This window comes from Grammomys surdaster, unplaced genomic scaffold, assembly GCF_004785775.1.
Source record: "Grammomys surdaster isolate TR1022 unplaced genomic scaffold, NIH_TR_1.0 369, whole genome shotgun sequence".
In the NCBI taxonomy this organism is placed as follows: Eukaryota; Metazoa; Chordata; class Mammalia; order Rodentia; family Muridae; genus Grammomys; species Grammomys surdaster.
In genome coordinates, this window is record NW_021604788.1 from 2,584,959 (window position 1) to 2,592,955 (window position 7,997).

General features: G+C 35.7%; 1 pseudogene; it reads left to right on the plus strand.

Moving 5' to 3' along the window:
* The first annotated feature begins 313 nt into the window (after positions 1 to 313).
* On the plus strand, positions 314 to 2,777 carry LOC114631936 (annotated as a pseudogene).
* The last annotated feature ends 5,220 nt before the right edge of the window (positions 2,778 to 7,997 follow it).

Below are 7,997 nucleotides of genomic sequence, written 5' to 3' on the forward strand. Positions count from 1 at the left end.
ATACATGAGAGAACTATGAAATGCTTTATTTCCTTCGAAGACATTTCTTTGTAAAATCAGAGGTGAATTGTCAATTTAGTAAAGATAATTCAAGTATTAAATATTCAATTACCTATAGTATTTTCAGAGTTAATATAGGCATCATATTGTACCACAAATGTCCTTGAAAATTATAAATTTCATTTACAAAAATCAAATCATCTTAAATAAACCATCAAAACTTCCTATTTAAGCAAGCCATGGAATTAACTATTTTGTAAATTTGAAAATAGAGTCTCAGGCATAGCATACCATCCCTGTGGGTGAGGATTACATGTCAAAGAACAAACAGCATCAGGTAAGAGATGACATCATCAAATGGGATGCTCAGACTATCCAACAGAAAACAATCGGGAAAGTTAAGACAGTCAGCTTGCTTTACCAATTGAGCTTCCTCTCCATGGCTCACCTTCCAGATTCTCCTTCTGACTGCAAGCTCTATTTTAACATGGGATAAGAAATGTAGGAAATGTTTTACTTTCTCACTTTTTCAAGACAGAATGTTTTTTCTACTGTTATGTTTCACTCTCCCTTTCACAGAGTTACAGTGGCCAGCCCATTTCCTGAGAATTAGCTCTGAAGGACATGGAGATGCTTAGGTATGAAGTTGAGTTGAAGCAACAACACAGCCATGCTTCCGGAACAAGTTTTCCATTGAATTCAATGCATATTAGTACTTCTAAGATCAGAAACAAGACAAAAATAGCCATCATTATTACTTCAACATAATACTGTAAATTTTAGGGAATGAATCCTTATACAGTATCAGTGAACAATCAAAACATATAATTGATAAAACAATTACATTTACAATAAAGTCAAAATGCCATATATAAAAATAAGTTAAAAAGTAAGTGACCCATTTCTCATTTTCTTTCCATCTCCTTTGCTCATTCTTCAACCATAAAACTTTCTGGTTCATAATTAGTCTTAAGTGCACCCTCTGATGTAAATAAGAGCACCCTTAGATGAAGTGACAAGAAATAGGGACTTGTTGTTACTTAATAAGTCTATGGTTTAACTCCTTCCTACAGATTTCCATACATTTTGGTTGATTTATTTGCTAACACATAAAGTTGCCATTTGTAAATCTATATTTGGCTGTGACTTCTTCATAGCACAATCATAAAAAGGTTTTATATGTAGACTTAGTTACTTTTATAATGACTGTGTGTATTCACTGTGGATTAAGCAAAGGCATAGGGCTTAACAATATGGACTCATCAGAATATTTTTAAGGAATTTGTATTAGACAAATATAATGCCTTTTCATAAACAAAACATTATAGTACCCATAATTTAAAGAAGTTAGGGTTCGGAATAGAAAGTTGAGAAACACTGGTGCATGGAATATATGTAATAGCATATACTAATTCTACAATTCTAAATAAGACCATGAAGGCAACAATTGAATACAGAAAAGAAATAGTTTCCAATTATAATTTGATATACTTCAGGTGCCAGAAAAAAAAAGGATGAAGCAAGAAAGAAGACTGGGGAAAAATAATAATTATCTTGTTAGATATGTGCACTATCAAATATTTTTTAAACTGAATTTGAATAATTTGAAAATTTATTAATAAATGAAAAAAGCATAAGGGTTGAAAAATGACTAGTTAAATAAGAAATGTGTACATTATAAATGACCACAGCTGAACAATTTATATAAAATAATTGGAAGAATCAGATATAAGAGTAATTGAATGAACAAAATGGATTAAATAAGATATTATGTCATGAGAAATAATGCAATACTTGTCCACAGGAATAATCTCAGTGGGAAAGCTGACAGTGCAAAACATAAGTTGGCAACCATTTTCTCTATATGTCCAGATAATAGTTAAGTTTCTCTGTGCCTTATTGTTATGGTTGTGACCAGTAAAAGTTTGTTTTCTATCAGATGGAAGGATTTAAGCTTGTGCATCATATTTTTCTGACCTGTAATACAGGGCAAAAGAGAATAACATGAGGGTTCCCCAAGGAATGGAGACTGCAAATTGCTGACCTTGATACCTACGATGATGATCAGGCCTACAGCAGCTTGAGTGGCTGTACAGTGTCCCATGACAGTGCTGGTGGCCATGGGTCTGGAAGCCTAAAGTAGCTATCCACAGAATCTCCCCTACACAGTTTACATAGGAAATCTCCCTTTTAACACAGTTCATGGTGACATAGATGCTATCTTTAAGGATTTCAGCATACAGAGACAAATTAGAGACAAAGACACAGGCAAATTTAAAGGGTTCGGGTATGTAGAATTTGATAAGATGGATTCCCTGAAGGAGGCTCTGACTTATGATGTAGCACTCTTTTATGACTGGTCACCGTGTGACAGAAGGCAGAAAACAAGATAAAGTTGGTTTTGGATTCAGGAAAGACAGACCCGATAACATAGGAATCGGTGGCTCTCCAGAATCTAGAGGAGGATTGGATTTCCGGGTTGACTTCAACTCTGGCTAAAGGGATGGATGACTTTTTAGAGGGTGGGAGGGGTGTGTGTGCAGTCATCTTGGGGACCAGGAAGCAGGCCCTCCAATGGAGAGTCGCTCTCAAAATGGTCCTCCTCTGTATGACTTCAACATGGATTTCAGAGAACCCACAGAAGAGCACAGAGATCATGGCTGCAGCTTAAACCTTGGACAGTGGCAATACCCCTCAATTAAGTAGCCCACCTCAACTAAGCTGTTTTGGGGGGAGCTAGGCCCAGAGAGGAAGTGGTTCAGAAGGAGCAAAAATGAGCCTAGGTTGGGAGAGAATGGGGCATGAGGAACTGGAACAAGACCACAGCCTGGTGGCAGCCTGTGGCCCTGAAGGCCCCATTACAGCCTGTCACTGTCCTCCTTAAGGAGGAAACACAGAGCTTGTGGGTTCTTGTCAGGTGTTAACAAGTGGTTTCTAGTACATTCTTGGCTTTGCTTTATCTATCTAGTGCCTGTTTTGTGTTTTCTTTCTCTCCCCTTTTACTCCTAGCTGCTTCCTGCTCCTTCCCACGCGGTGTGGATGTGTGTCATGTGTGGAAGATGGACTGAGGTGTTTCATCCTTCTTTGCTTTTTTTTTCTTTTCTTTATGCTCCCTGGCTATGCTCTGTGCCTGCTGTTCTCTTCTTTTTCTCAGAGCATTTTTCCAACCTGCATGTTGAGTTCTGTATTGTTGTGGCTTCTGGGAAAGAGCTGGAGCCACCAGCTAGGTGTCTGGTGGCAACTTGTTGGTATCCATTTGGGATTAGCATGCAGAATTGAAGGCACCTTGCTTTAAAAGAAGGAAACATGTCTGCTGGTCCTGACTGGTTACTGTGTTTGGGGGCCTATCATCTACCTCAGCATCCTATTCAGGCATACCAGACTCCTATCAAACAGTGAGGCCAGAAGGTTGTAGGGAAATCTGGACATTCTGCACTGGTGGTTTAACTGGGTGCCACTGGCCACATAGCTTTGCTCCTACTGTTTCTAAGACCAAGTGGAAGCTCATTTCCTGATCTTCCTGGGCCATGGAGACCCTTTGGGGTGCAGCTCACTGAAACTCAATATGCTTTCTGCAACTGAGGCCTGTAGGAACTAAAGGTGGTTCTGGAGTCACACCAGGAAGCCATGTTTGCACTGAGTCTGCACTCTTTCCCTTATGTCTGTCTGCAATGAGGCGTTTTTCCCAAGGGGCCGCTCCCCACTGTAGCTCAATGCCTAGCCTAGACTCTGGAACTTTCTCTGATCAGTTGCACAGCTGTTGAAACCATTAGTACCTGGGTGTCTAAAAACCTCTAGGCTGCTGCTTCCTCTGTGAAGCAGACCCCTGCTCCCACAGACTGTTGAGCCTTCACTTGAGAGCAAGGGGATCAGGATTTGGTTTTAGCTTGAACAGCTATGGATCAACAAATGGAAAATGATTTGGCACCATCTGGACCAAATGGAGCAGGGAGAGATCAGCCAGCCACTAGAGCCTTAGGGAAAGAGGGCTGAGAGGTGCAGAGCTTGCTTATTAGCGAGCAGCTTCCTGCCAGCCTATCCCTTTGCTCATGATTGTCTTTGAAGCCAGTTCTCAGCGATTTACAGAACTCTCACTTCTTCCCTTGCCTGCCATCTTCTCTGCTTCTGGGATAAGAACCATTTGTGTAACACCAATACCTACTTATTGACAAACATGCATTCCTTGGTTGTAATCAATTCTGAATCTTTCAGATGATCTAATCCATCTCCAATGCAGAAAAGACAAAACAGGCATGTCCATCCACATTGCTGGGAGCCCAGCTGACTCTGTTAGAATGGAATTCCAAACACTTAATACATTCAGTTCTGTGACAGAAAGTGATTCTACAGATATGGTATTTTGTGAATGATCTTTTAAATAAAAGAAACTCTTACATAAAGAGAGAGAGAGAGTTACACGATAAATCAAATTTTTGAATAGGGAAGACTTTGTCAGATCTAATGTGTATAGATACAGATCATAACTTCCTGAAAACTAAAAAAATACCATTCATTTTCATACAAAGTTAAAGAAAAATATGAGGCCTATTGCAAGTATGCTAAGGCTATAAAATATTTTATTCCTTCTTTTTTTCCAAAATAGGAAATATTCAATCATACTCTTGTTATAAATTATCTAGTCCAGTTCATGAAAACATCTTCTGCCTGTCCATTGTTCTGTTAGCACTAATATAATCATTTTATAGTAGAGTAAATGCATGAAAATACAGCTGTCTTTTAATGGATTCTTGCATAATCCTAATTCTACTTTCTATTCTTTAAATGTGTAAAAAAATAATAACTGGATTGGTATAAGAAGTCAAATGGTCCAAATTGTTTAACTCCTTTATCATATCAAACTGTGTTCTAACTATATGCTAATTCATTCCTTTTTTCTTTGAGTCATAGTAAAAAAGCAAAGAAATCACCTTGATAATTTCTTTCCAAGTCATTTGTTTCCAACTTCAAAGAAGGTTTTTCTAAATATACTTAGCTTAGTAGAGAGATGTTTGTTCCCATTGTATAAAATGACTAAATTTTGACATCAGTGCAATTTAGAAAACATTTTATTTTGTGAAGGTGTGCTTTTCTGGCAGTCAACATCTCATTAACAGAAAGTGCTGCAAACTACAGAGATTGCAAAAGTAATAGCAGGGAGGATACAGATATTTGAGAAACTCCTGTTTTCTGAGCAATTGAATATATTGACAAGTGCTTTCTAGCCTGCCCATCTTCTCTACTTCTCTGAATTTTGAAGTAATTGCAAATGTCAGAGTCCTAGACTCTGCTGGATTTGAGACCATATTATTTCTGTCCTGTGAGTAAGAAGCCTGAAGCCACATTATAAAACAAGTTTAAAGTAGAAACAGCATAGATGGTTTTTAAAATTTTAAAAGCATGTGTATCAGAGTTCAGAGAGAATATTCTGAAAATAGCATCTTACCTTGCATGCTGGGAACTTAAAGTGCATTTATATAGCATTAATTTTTCCCTCTACATAGCAAGATGTTCCATAATTTTTGGTAAAGCATAAAATACCACATTTGAGGAGAAAGGAGAGTAAAACATAACTGATGTTAGATTTATTATTGATAACAAGGGCATAATTTGGACTATACTAAAATATCAGGGCATTTTAGATTGCAGTCAAAACACAGTTTCAAGATCCAGACCCACAAATTTAGGAATGCAGTGCCTAAGATTTTGTTTTTTACTCATAATAAAATTATCAATACCATCGTGCACTTCAGCAAGTTGGTAAGAGTTGTGTGTATTTATTTGTGGAAAGCTTGGGGCAGTAAGTGATACATACATGTGCCAATTACATAAAAATAATATGTGAGAAAAACTTATTAATAAAGAATAAACTGACAAAATAAGAGAATTTATGTTGTCTAATGGTAGTTACTGACATGTAATTCTACACAATGAATAAAAATATTTTTATTTTTCTATCTCAGAGATTATAGCACATTATTGAACACCTTTGAGCAATACATTGAAATGCCAGTGACTAAGCTATGTTATCTTTATTAAGAATTATCATGACATACTCCATAAATTTGTATAATTCCAATATTAATTGGATAAAATATTTGAAAGAAATTATGACTAAATTTGCTCTAAAATAATGATTTGATCCTGGTAGGTACACTATTAGAGAGGTCCACTAATTCTTTAATGTTATTGCAGAAATTGGTGGGAGAAATCTCGAATTGCTATTGGCACAGGTGAGTTCTATTAGTACCAAATTATGCATGGCAGCAGCAATTTCCTAAAAGACCAGTGATTTCTTGATTTCTTAGTGGCTAAAGAGCTTTAGCATGACTTCAGTGACTAAGTCATTAACAGAGAAATGATTTAGACACAGGGGATAACCTAACAGAATGGTTAACTATGAAATAATAATGTTGCTAATAAAAGTTCTTGAAATTTATTTTAAAACACACAAAATGAAATCTCGTTGGAAAAAGTGACAGGAATGACCAGAAAAAAGCCAACAACACATTTCCTTATGTTTCCATCATACTCATATTAAATTAAATGTTCATAGTTTAAAGAATGTAGCATACCTAGATGCTATATTATTAATTTTTGAAGTCTTATCATCATCTTTTGTCAGTGTCATTCAGTTTTCAAAATAGACTAACACCAGATGTATTTTAGGGGGCTATGGAAGGATTGATAGTTAACTGTTTTACTCTGATTAAGACTGTATTTATTGATCAAACAATTTAAATGAAATTAAAAATATATATTCACTGTCTTAAAGAACCTTTTAAAAATATTTTTGTTTTTTGTTGATTTAGTGGCCAGTGACATGGTTTAACAGGTAAAAGTTGCTGCTACTCAATGCTAGCAGCCTGAGTTTCTTCCCTGGAATCCATGTAAAAAGCTAGTATGATGGCATATATTTGCACTTTTAATACTCCTGCTGTGAGATGGAAGTTTGGTAACAAGAACAAAGCTTCCAGACTACTTAGCCTAAGTAATCAGCAGAAATAACAAGAGAGACCCTGGCTCAGAAAAATAACAAAGTCAGAAAAAGACTGATAAAAGTTTTCCATTGACTTCTCCATACATAAACACAGACACACACACACACACACACACACACACACACACTTATACAAAATGATATAAATGTATATATTGTTAAATAATTAAAAGTATAATACACACACTACATTTGGTTTACAATCACATTTTCAATTCAACAACTTTCAATTGAAATGTCACAATTTATCTGTTTTCTATGATAAAAAAACATCTATGTACTATCAGAAGAAATGTAACATTATGTTGCCACCTGTTAAGAAATACTAACATGTCCTAAAAACATTAAGAATATTGTGTGGTATGTTTGAACAATTTGGCAATTATGTGTATTTGTATACATCCCCATCAACATGATATAAGTCTCTTAAATTAATCCCCAATGTTCCCTAGGTATTGTCTTATTTTTTACCACAGGCAACCACATTCTGTCATGAGACATTAATATTCTACAGAACTGTATGTGAATGAAATAACATACTATGCAGTCTTTTGTGCTTCACCTTTAAATTTAACATAATATTGTTTTAGATTCACATATGCTATTGTACGTTATTAATACTTCATTCCTTTTTAATTACTACTGAGCAATGGTCAACTATATGGTCAGACAGTCTTTTCATTTACTTACTGTATGCTGGATTTTTTCTTCTATTTTAAAATGAATAATGCTACTTTTACAAAGTTTCAATAATGGATTATATACCCATATACTGGACAACCATTTTATCTTCAGTATGTCTGAAGATGTTCAGATTATCAATTGAACAGGTAGGCTAAATAAAGATACTGCCATCAATAATGTAGGAGGTAATGATTCAATTATTTAAAGGCCCAGATAGAACAAAAAGCCTCCTGAGAATGAGAGGGTACTCTGGTTTTCTTACTGTTTGAAACAGGCTTTTTCTGGAATTCATTTTAGGACTGAAGTATCTCCTAGT